Raw genomic sequence first — 12173 nt, 5'->3', positions numbered from 1 at the left:
TTCTCTTTACGAAATTGAGTGCTTTATAGTTGAGAAAATAATAATAATGTTCAATGCCTTCGTTTTAAGATTTTAAATGTTCTGAAATCTCATAACAGCAGGTTCAAGCACGTGTATATTGAAATGATACTTTACATGATGTACATTATTCATGCTCTGTATACTATAATTTTTTCAAATTAGCAAATATAAAAAATCACAGCAGGAAAACCCTTTGATCTTTAAAATTATGGGTTATAGCACATGATCAAAGCATTACACCCCTAGAACACAACCCTAATTAATGTATAAGTTCAAAATACCCGCATTAATTGTCTACAATTTAATTTTTTCAAAAAAATAAAAAGTTTAATTCCATCTAAACAAAATTCAATAAACTTTGCCTCTTTTACATTTAAATATTTTCTTTCATGATGTCATCCACTCTCATTTCCATTTCATGTATCAACGATAAGACTCGTAGGTGAAGCAGCTGAAATGAAAATAATTAATGATATAATTAAATGAGACTTTTGGCGCTTAAGACTTCTTTTTCTCACATTGTTACGAAAAATTTTAGCTCTTAATGGACTTTTTTTTATGTGTACTTTCCCTCATTATCTCCTGTAAGATGGCAAATGTGCGATATGACTATGTATTTTACTTTATAGTTAAAAGCATTTTATATTCTATGTTTCGTGGATAATTTATGTCGTAATATAATTTCTCTACTTTTATATTTTTTCCATATCACCTTTTCATGAATGCGACAGGAACTTCTTTTATTTCTTTCTTGATATTTTCAATAAAATAGGTGAATGTGAATAGAATGTTGGTGATGTGGGGGATATATAAAGATGAATGCGAATTGCGTATGACATACAATTTGCAAATATTTGTGCAAAGTATGATAGGCCTCCATTTCAATATATTTATTTTTTCGTCATTGTTCCTTTATAGGAAAAGTGAAGAGAAAAGAATAAAAGGGCCATAAATCTATTCGACAATTACGATATGGAAAAAGGCGAGAGAAAATTTTTCACCAACTTTTTAACACAAAGCCTCATAAATAACATTCGCAATCAAAAAGCATTGAGGCAAAGCATAATTTTTGCTCCGGTGTTTTTCATAACTTTTTTTCTTTGAATTATTGCCATTTGGGGACCAAAGAGTAAACGACACATATTTTCAAATACAATCGCACACTTTCTTCAAGGTACACACTTTTACAAGAACAACAAAAAAAGAAAAATTTTAAATAAAAATAATCTAAGGGGAGAAAAGTGTGCGGAAATAAAGAAAGGAATACTCGAATGAAAATGATTTACCTCAAACTGCGTAAATTTCAACCTTTCACCATTAATTTCTTTTATTTGTGCGTCGTGTGTTTAACAACAATACCCCTACGCATAAAGCGCTCGTATATATTTCACTTTCTGATTTTCATGGAAAATTTCTCCTCTTTTTCATACTTTTTTTTGTTAGCAAACATAACAAACATAAGGAAAGAGAGGAAATTAAATATCAGCAGAATAAAAATTCCAAAAACCTCAAAATTTTTCTATGCGTAATTTTCTTGTGCTGTTGTATTTCGCTATGTTATCTCCTCATACGAAATGAGACATCGAAGTTTTCTTCTACTTTTTACCTCCTTCTAAAAAAATTTATTTAAATTTTTCTACTTATTTCTTCTTGATAAGAAATTTCTTCCTTTACATTTTTTTTCTTCTGAGTGATAAGAAACAAAAAACGGGGAAAAATAAATTGCCATGGGGTAGTTAATGAACTTTATGGTGGAGCAAAGTTTGTATTTTTTATTTCATTCCTTCCTTTGAAGCTTTTGAAGTTAACTATACAAAATAATCTGTATTCCTTTTTAAAGGAAATGTATAAGCTTTGTAGTTAAAAATAGTCTTTACAAAGTGCTTATCCTGGGAATAAGGGAAGCTTCTTGTATCTCTATTAAGATATATATTTTACTTTAATCTCAAAAAGCTGGATCTTTTGTCATAGGAAAACATTAAAATTGGAGGAAATTGTTTTTTGTCAAAGCTAAATTGGTGAACAGGCTTCCCAAGTGGACAAAAATATCTTAGAATTAAGTATTGACTGGAAATTGACTTGCCCTTAACTAGTTATAACGAATTTTTGTCCAGTTGGACTTGTTTGTAACTCAAATTAATAAGTTCAAAATCTTCAACAAATTCTTGAGATCATTCCGAACAGACAATGAGCATACTCACTTAAATGAGCGTGATATGACTTATCAAGCTCATTATTCATGAGAATGCTTTATGCGTGATCGGTACAAATCCTTCCAAAAAACCTATGAACAATTTTGTACTTAGTAGATTAATTTCGGACTATGACGTAGCCAGAAGACTATCGAGGAAGCAAAATGCCTGGAATTTTTATTCCCAGGATTAAAATGCACTGCGTCCCGATATTGAAAATCCTAGTTAAGACTTCAATACCTAACAAACACCTTCAAAAACCTTCAACCAACCACCTTCATTATGAATTTTATAAATCCGATTATTTGAGGTGCGTAGGTGTATGTTATAATCTTTATTATCAAATGAACACATTGACACAACAACAGCTGAAAAAGATCAAACGTATTTGAATTCAATAAAGTCTATGTATGTAGGTGTGTATACTCTATCACAGATTTGTGTGAAAAGGTTATGATTTTGTGGAGGACTTAAGAGTGAGTATTGTGAAAATAATTCGGAGTGTTAATCTCTATTATTTAAATTAAAGTGCTTCAGTGGCATAATGATTTGTTATTCAATTGCTTCATAACGTTTGACGTATTTGACGCTTTTTGTCTGATTATGTGTACTTGAGATGAAACTCATAGCTTTTATTGCAGACTGGAGGTTGAATAATATCATTCTAGAAGTGTTCTATTCTGACTAGATCTATTTTTGAGTGGAAATTTGGCGAACTTTTATTTGTTAATATGTCATTAGCATGAAAAAGTTTCTCTTGCAGAATCACGGACCTATGACCACTTTGTCTGTATCACATTAATTAGACACCAAAGTGCGACACCATTCCGCCACAAAACCTCCCCGACTCACACTTGTATTGCATATGAATAGCGAAAATTGAAGCTTTACTCTCTTTAACTTCAAGCTTGTGTTTTTAAACATCTGATTTTGGTATATTATGTCAAACAATAAACAAAATTTCGTAAATGTATTAAATTTTACAAACAGCAAAGAGACAAAAATGCGTAACGTATCGCAACAATGTACGAGAAAGTTTAGTAAACACCATATTTTAATGAAATTTCCATGTTTGTTCATCACATATTTATTTCATTTAATCAAGGCTATGTTTATATTCTTTCATGTCATATGCCTTCTACAATTTTTTTTCTTCCTTTACATCTTTAATTTGTTTTTAAAAAATTGCCTTCTTATTGCCTGCTTTCTTGACATGACTTTTTTTTTCTTGTCATTTTAATATTTTTTCCCTTCATGCTTCTATAGAAAAGAAATTCTTCTTGTGATGTGCACTGCTGAGTATGATAATTAGCTTTGTTTCTCCATCCATCTATGGTACGTGAAGAAATGTTCTCCTTAAAAAAACGAAGAGATATTTCAACGTTTACATTTCCGCGTTTCATTTTCGCAACCATTTAGTCTATTGTGCTTTGTTTTCCCATGAAATTATGAATTATTTCTGTTCATTCTTGGCTGACAAGCAGAACCATTAGATCATATAAGAAGCGTCTAAGGACAACAAAAATGACTAAATATGAAAAGTTTTATGATAAAAGTATCTCGACTTTGCAGTCAGAGCAAGAAAAAAAAATGTATGCGAAGATTTTTTTATATCTACACACATTCTACTGCTGTGCTGTTGACATTACGTTGGTAAATAATAAATTATCCATGTTTGTCGTTGTTGGGAAAAGGTAAACAATAGAAAGTTTAAAGGAAGAATGAAATAAACCTTTTTTGTCAGTGCATATAGAGAAAAGGACTTAATACTTTTCCTCACGCTTCTTATACCTTTTAATACTGTTTCGTCATCCGTTTATTATCATAATAATTTCATGATGAAAAAATTCCTCATATGGTTGAAAAAATCTCGGGGGAATGACATTTAACAAAGGAGAACAAACGTTATATACAACAATTTCTCTGCCTTGTTATATCTGACAATATTTTGATATAGGAAAAAATTGCGATTTAAAATCAAATATTGATACTTGATGATTTTACAAAAACGTAGAACTTTATTGTCTTCGTTGTTTACCTTACTGTTGATTTTTTATTAAACATTTCCTAACATAAACATAATTTTGTGAAAACTACATTCGATCAACTTTGAATTATTGATTAAATTTGTTTTGAGATTTGAAATTGAGTGAAATTTATTGATTTTAAATAAATTTTCTTATTATTTTATCTGATTTCACCAGATTTTGCCCTTAAATTTGGCTAAGGGGTCGAATATTACGTAACGAAAAAACTGATATGTACGATCCCCACCTCCACTCTCGCAGTAACAAAAGTTGTTCTGAAATCTAAAACTTTAACACAAATTTCAACGTGGAAAACCAAGCTAATTATAATCATTAGTAGAGACATACAAAGGGGACTCATAAGTCATGTCAAGAAGTGCAGGATTTTCCAAATTTTTTGGGATTTTTGGGAACTTGGTTTGGCAAAAATTATTTAAGCCGGGTTATTGAGAATACATATGTCATACATTTTGATTAATATTAGGTGACTCTACAGCACCTTTTAGATAAAAAAAAAATCTAGAAAATATCATACTATGAATAAGGTCATTGATATATTACTCCTGAATCAACTCAAAATTTTCAACATTAATAACTTCTTTAAGCTACAAAACTAATATGAGATGCAAATGTATCTAATCAACTAATCTAATTTTTTCGCCAACTCTCATGATATGGAATGATCTTACTCCCTTAGTTCTTACGTTCAACTCGTGAATATGATGAAATCCATGTACACCTTCTTATAGTATCATGCAAAGAGATTTCTCCTTACTCTGTGGTTTTAAAATATGTTAAAATATTATAAGGTGAGACTGCTCACAAACAGCAAATGTGGCTCTTAATAAAATGAAGAAAAAGGAACTGTGGGAGTTATTATAAGGTTTATTCAACTTAAGTTATAAGAGAGACTAAACATAACATGTATATATTGTTTATTATGTTTCATTAAATATATACGAGATGCTATTCAGTGAACTAATAATGACATAAAAACACTGCAGATAATCAAACTGTCATTACTCCTTATATTCTCTCCGTAAATGTTTTCATCTAATACGTTAAGATAGATAAAGAGGGGAAAAATGAGCAGTATTACAACTTGAGTAAAAAATGTAATAATAACACTGATATAAATCATTGACATCGGTTGCTTTTACATTCTACGAAGTAACAAAAGCCACTTGCAGCAAAACATACAATACAAACATATGTGAGTGGATAATGTTATGATAATTTATATTCCTTCTGTAAAAACCTTTCCTTTCCTTTTATGCTTACATCCTTACACACATATATATATATAGATACACTTGATATTTTTTTCTTTTCACTCCAGTAGCTCGCGTTCGAATTTAGCCTCATCATATAATCCAATAAGCTTTCTGTATCGAAAAGTGAATACAAGTATAGAGCACAGCGATGACATTATACGAATGAACTGTCGTTTATTGTTTATATTAAAAGCTCATATAGTGTTGCCTTTTGATATAATAACAAGAAAAATAAGATAGAATAGTATCAAGTGGAAAATTTGATCCACAAAACTGTTTGTAGATATATTTATATGACTATAATACACACTTTTATTCTCTTTCTGTTGTGAATATCTATTATCGGTTGTTACATATTTTAGAACTCGTCCGCTTTAAGGCTTTTCACTGACGAAAAACATTTGTGGTGCTGGCAGCATTTAGATACCATAAAAATTTGCATAGTGTAGAGATTGTGTATGCCTAAATTAACATTTTGGTTAGATTCTAGATTAGGATTAGATGTTGGGTTTCTCGGATAAATTTTTTGCCTAAACAGCACCAAGTGTTTGCTAGGCACCGCTACGTTGCTGTATTACCGGTAACACCCTGAAAAAGTTATCCTGAGGACGCCGTATAGCTGTAAGTCAAATTCGAAATATGCAGAAAATAGTGAATTAATAAAAGCCACATCCATGTAGGGTCCTCCTTCACTTATTACGAAACGCAAAGAAATTAACCCTTTGACTTGTTTTTGTCCCCTGCCCCAAAATATCTAAGTCAAATTCGAAACGTGTAAAAAAAGCAGCGAATTAATAGAAGCTAATCAACATATTTATTTATACAATTCTGCGAATCAAAACGATGTCAATAACTTTTACTCAATAAAAATCATGTTTAAATGTCTTAAGCTATTAAGACACTGATACTTTGCTCGTTGTCATTGACAATTAGTTCTTAGAACTCTTATTGAGTTGAGTATTAATAGATTTAATTGAAAAACATTTCTCGGAGTGTAATAAGAGCTTTATAGAAAGCATATGGGTAAGGATCTCAAATGTCGCATCTGCTGCGGGGCAGTGGATACAGATAAATATATAGAAGAAATAAAAGTAGATAGTAGCAATCTTTAAGCAGTGATACATGCGATAGTAAAAGAAGCATATATGTTGAGCAGTATGAGATTGTGAATGCGAGAGAAAATAATAAAAACATAAGAACAAAGTGGCGTAGAAATGGAAAATCATCGTGTAATATGAAAATAATATTATTGAGATAAAAATTATGTGAGTGAAAGTAGGAATGTGAAACACATAATATGTACATTAAGTTCTACAAGTTTATATGTAAAAATTATTATAAGCACCCTTACAACAGAAATAAATTCAATCTCACTTGTAATTCAACTGCAAAGCGAATGAAGATGGAAGGAAAAAATAAAAATTTCCAGTGAATGATTTTCAGTCTGCTATCTCTCTTTCTTCGATACATACGTACATAAATGTGTTCATTTAAAGTGGATATATAATGTATATTTAAACACTTGTATTACATTTCCCATTCTCTATTCATATGATATTATTCACATACTTACAAATATTGTACCCATGAGAGAAGCAAAAGAAGGCAAAGGTACGAAAGAAGAAAATAAAAAAAAAATCGAGGGTTCCTTCATGCGAATTTCAGAAGAGAGAGAGACATAAGGAGAAAATAAAAACATTCACATATATTTTGTATAATGATCCTGTTATTATTATTTCAAGTGAAAATAAATACGAATGAGATGATTGAATAAAATATGAATGGGAATCCCTCATAAATCCTTTTATCGGATTTTGAATAAACAGAAAACAAAAATTTCTTTTCTTTCTTTAGTAGTTGGATATCTCATGCATGAATGGATGTTGTGTAGAATATAAATTATATATGAAAAAACCTGTACACTTCACTTATACAAATAAATCTCAATTCTAAATGAATTTTTGAGTGCACTCAAAGTAATAAAAATATATATAATAGAAAAATATAGTAAATGATGCTTACTAAGCTATATGATATAATGTGATTGAATGAAATACGATGTATGTTTAAAATGTTGATTTTTCGTTACATGAACATGAAGTGCTCATCAGGGATTATTACTAATCTCTTATTTTTATTATTTCTGGGAATACAATAAAATCCTTTAAAACCAAATGATTTTTAGTATTGCAAAATTGAAATTTTTCTCTATTTGAGGTTCTAATAAATAATCTGTTCAAATTTTGAAGTATGGTGTATATATCAATATGCCAGAGATGCATTTTGTAGATTGATGGTTGCGGATTTTTAATTATTTTTTTTTTATTTCCTAAATAATTAATAAATCTGGTAATGAATGTGCTTTATTCCTTATAACTGATACGTACACTAAACCATAGTTGGCAGAACCTCAAAGCCGAGGCGCCCCCATTGGAGTCTGATCTTTCAAAAAAAAAAGTGAAGACCGGATTTAATGGAGTCTAAAAAATGTGGAGACGGGACTCAATTCCGGAAAGTCTTGAACCAAAATTACCATACTTCATAGTCTTTTATATCCATTTATCACTGGACTTTTAAACCAAAAGAGGCGCCTTTTTGAACTTTTGAAGTCTGTCTTCTGTCCTGCCAACTCTACACTTAACTATGTGCTTTCCAAGAAGCAAGCACTTCTTTCTTAAGAAATTTAAATACACTTGATGCTAATTTTTAGATAAAAACCTTTAATATCTAAGAATATCCATCCCAAACCCCCAGTATCAATGTCAAATATTTCGGTTTCAATTTCTAACTTTCATTTCAAGAGAAAGAAATCTTAAATAAATCCGTGATATATTCTTAAACTTCTTCTTTCATCCAACATCAAGCCATGTAAAAGCAGCTGACTATTCTTACACATTCATTCTTATCTTATAGACTGTGTGCTAATAAAAAATAATAAACTGCCATTCTCAACCAATAAAATAAGATTATGGTGTCACCGAAGATACAAGACAATATAGTTTCATAAAAAGTACCACATTTCTCTTCTTAAGCCTTTAACCCAAAGTCAATATCAAGTCACATTTACTTCTATATAATGCATGATCACCAAATGAAATATTTGTGATATTATTTGATATTGATTAAAGAAACACAATAAATTTGCAGGAGTATTACAGTCTTTTACTTATGCTTTTTTGCCTCTTTACAATGTGAACGAACTCAATATTTATGAATAACTGCGAGACATTTTTCATATTTTTAATAAAAATTGCAGAAAAATGGGAAATTCTTAGTAAATCATCTATGATCTGCTTGTGTTTACTGAAATACATTTTTTTCAATTAAATTTTTCAAAAAATTAAAAATAAAATCACTCGCATGGTTGAATATTGTATGCTTCATATACTATATAAAAAATATGGCATCATATTGCGGTAAAAATTCTCATAATGAATATTGAATCAATATAATAAAATATAGTCGATGCTTGCAAGCGTATATGTATATGCATTCATACATCATAGTGCAATAAATTCGACACATGAATGATAAAAGAGGCCACAGACCATATTTTTGTATTCACTAATGAACGATCTGACCTGAGTTATGCACTATAATAAAAAATAATAAGTGAATCAAGCCTTTGTACTCTTTTTAATTAATGCACTTTATTTCCATACAACTCTTTTTATATTCTCAGTCTCATGCTTTTACATAAATGAATTTTTGTACATTTTGCTCTTTTTTTGTGCTGATCCTATCAATTCGCTATGATTTTGATACTCTTTGTATCCCTTCCGTACAACATATATAAATAAAGTGTATTTAAAAAAAAATCGAAAAATTGATTACAAATCACAAGTTGATTGTTTGTGTTATCGGATGCACTTCTTTTAAATTAACAAAAATTTAGAGCACATAGAGAGTAGGTAAGCCCATGGTTAAATAGAATAATATTGATTTTCAAAACAATATGCTTTTGTATTGCATCAGAGGATTTAGATGTAGCACTAAGTGTTTTTGATGTACATTGCTATATATTGTTAAAATGAACAGATGCATGTACGATATTGGATCCGAATTCAGATTAATTTGGATTTTGGTGAATATTTTCATTGAAATAATGGCATTCCACCAGGGGGAAGATCCGTGAAACGTTTATACGCCATAGGAGTTTCACGCCGTTTCACGCCACTTATAAATGACGTGCATCTTTATATTGGTTTTTAAAAGTGAGAGATATCTGAAATTCAGGGTCAGAGATCAAGTCTAATGTCGGCGGCTAAATATTTGTATACTTTAATGATTAAAGCATATTTTTAACTTTTTTGTCCTAACGTTTTGTTATTTTTTATGATAGTTCCTTGGATCATCATCCTGCTTTAATTAGTTTAAGTGTCTTTCCCGCACTGGATCTTGTTTTTTAGTTCGTAAAGTGTTGATACCTTTGACTTACAGGATCTTGATTTTAGTTCGTAAAGTGAATTTGAGCTTAAAACTGGATCTCGGTTTTATTTGCATAAATGACTTTGGACTTACTGGATCTTGTTTTTAGTCACTTATAGTACTAAAAACAAGATCAGTTATTCAAATACTTAAACACGAGAAAAATAGGAGTAAAATATTACCAAAGGTAAAAGTCACTTCCAAAGCAGTAAGGCATTCACTTCCACGAACTAAAATCACCAGTAAGGTAAAAGTTACGTTTCCCTATCAAATAACAAGATCCAGTAAGTTTTGAGCAACACTTCACGAACTAGTTTGATCCAGTCGTCTATCCATCAAAAATTGGAAAGTGGTCGTAAACGCCAATAAGTGTTACCGAAGCCGATACCGAGACTTAATGGGTTGTCTCAGTTTCAGCCTCGGTCTCACCAATTCTCGACAAATTCTCGAGACCGAGACTGAAACTTAAGCAAACCTTAATCTTAGAGAACTTTCGGATGCGTAACGCAAAAAATCTATTTTTGAGCCCCAACACGACTATCCATAATTTATAACTGCAAAATGTAATTGACTTATTACAAAATGCAATAGTTGAAAACCAGAAATAAGAAAGTTTTATTACTACACATTTCAAACTGCAGTAATTATTCAATGCTGATGCATTACCTCAATATACATATTATTTGTTTATTTGCTTAAATCTACATATCAAAACTGAACGCTCTTGCATATATCCTTCTATAATTGATTGAAAATTATGTTTGTATGCTCACAGATACTTGCATAGCATAGAATTTCCCAAAAAACAGAAATTCTCATTCAACAAAGCATATAAATTTGATTTACATCTGAAAATGAATTTACTTAACAACATAAAATTAAGTCAAACTTTACTTAATCAAATTATGAATACAAATATTTTGAATAATTTACAGAAACTTTGTTCCCTCTCACTCTTGCTCCATCTGATTCATTTCGGTTCTCAAAGAAATGTTCCTTTCTTCTGCCAAAAAAGAGAGAAAATTTATTCAACTATGAAAAATATGAGCAAACTTTAAACTTAAAACTATAATTTTCATACAAATAAATTTCCTTTAACATACAACAAGGAGAATGTTTTCAGCAACAGAAGAAGCAGATTTGTTTGAATAATATTCGATGTACTTCATGGGGATGTTTGGATATTAAGTAACTCAATTGAATGGTATTAGCAGATATCAGTGTGCATAGTAACTTTTTGGAATTTGAAAAGAGTAGTGCTGGGCCCTCTCACTGGCTTCATCCCTAAAGCAAAGGAACCCTAATAGGTCTAATATAGAGCTCCTGGCTCTTTAAATTCTCCCCACTTCTGCTATTGCTGTTTATGTTGTTTATTTATTTATTTAAATTCAAAATCCTTCTTCTACTACAATTTCTTTCCATTTCTGCTGTCGAGATGTTCCTTCAACTATAATTTTATTTGCATTTTTTCCAAACAAGGAGAAGGAAAAAAATGTTTGTGAAACAAGAAAATCAGACAAACAGCATGAAAACAAAAAAAAAGAGAGAAAAAGTTGCGAAGAACATCTTGAATAAAAATCAAAAAGACATGGAAGTTTTTTATCTTTTTTGCAAAAGAAAGGAAGAGAAAGTTGTTGCAGTTAATTTAATGCTCTATGCTCTCGACGTTTACAGATTTATTTGCAATGTTCATCTCATACAAGGATGCAGATAAATGAATTTACGACTTTATATTTGTGTAAATTAGTGACAAATAAAGTTGATGAAATGATGATATAGTCTCTATTTCATCTACAGTTAGAAATCATATTGTGTATGTAAGTGGCAATTCCAGCTAACCTTTAATTCATATTCAGTTTACAAAAAAAAAGGATTTCATACATAATTCACAAAAACAATTTGTTGAGCAACTTATTCCAATAATTAATTCAAGTCAATAAAATGAGAGAGGGAAGACAAATTATCCTAATTGTGGGATGAAAATTGATGTAAAGTATATATCGTACGCAAAAGAAAAGTAAAGAAAGTAGTTAAAGGTGGAGAAACTTTTAATGTAATTTTGTATACTCGAATTGATAATTAATTGCTATTGTAAATCAGTTTAATTTATTTCCATCTATCTAGAAATAGTCTTAAGCAACACCATGTATATATTCAATTCAATAAAAGAACAGGAGCTCCTATGAACATGTATGCTGTTAAATTTTGTTATTAATTCCTAAAACTTATAT

This window comes from Chironomus tepperi, unplaced genomic scaffold (assembly GCF_022539635.2).
Source record: "Chironomus tepperi strain 1889 unplaced genomic scaffold, CSIRO-AGI_Ctep_v1 contig_425, whole genome shotgun sequence".
Taxonomy (NCBI): domain Eukaryota; kingdom Metazoa; phylum Arthropoda; class Insecta; order Diptera; family Chironomidae; genus Chironomus; species Chironomus tepperi.
The sequence above is the reverse complement of the archived record's forward strand: the minus strand, read 5'-3'. Positions refer to the sequence as shown.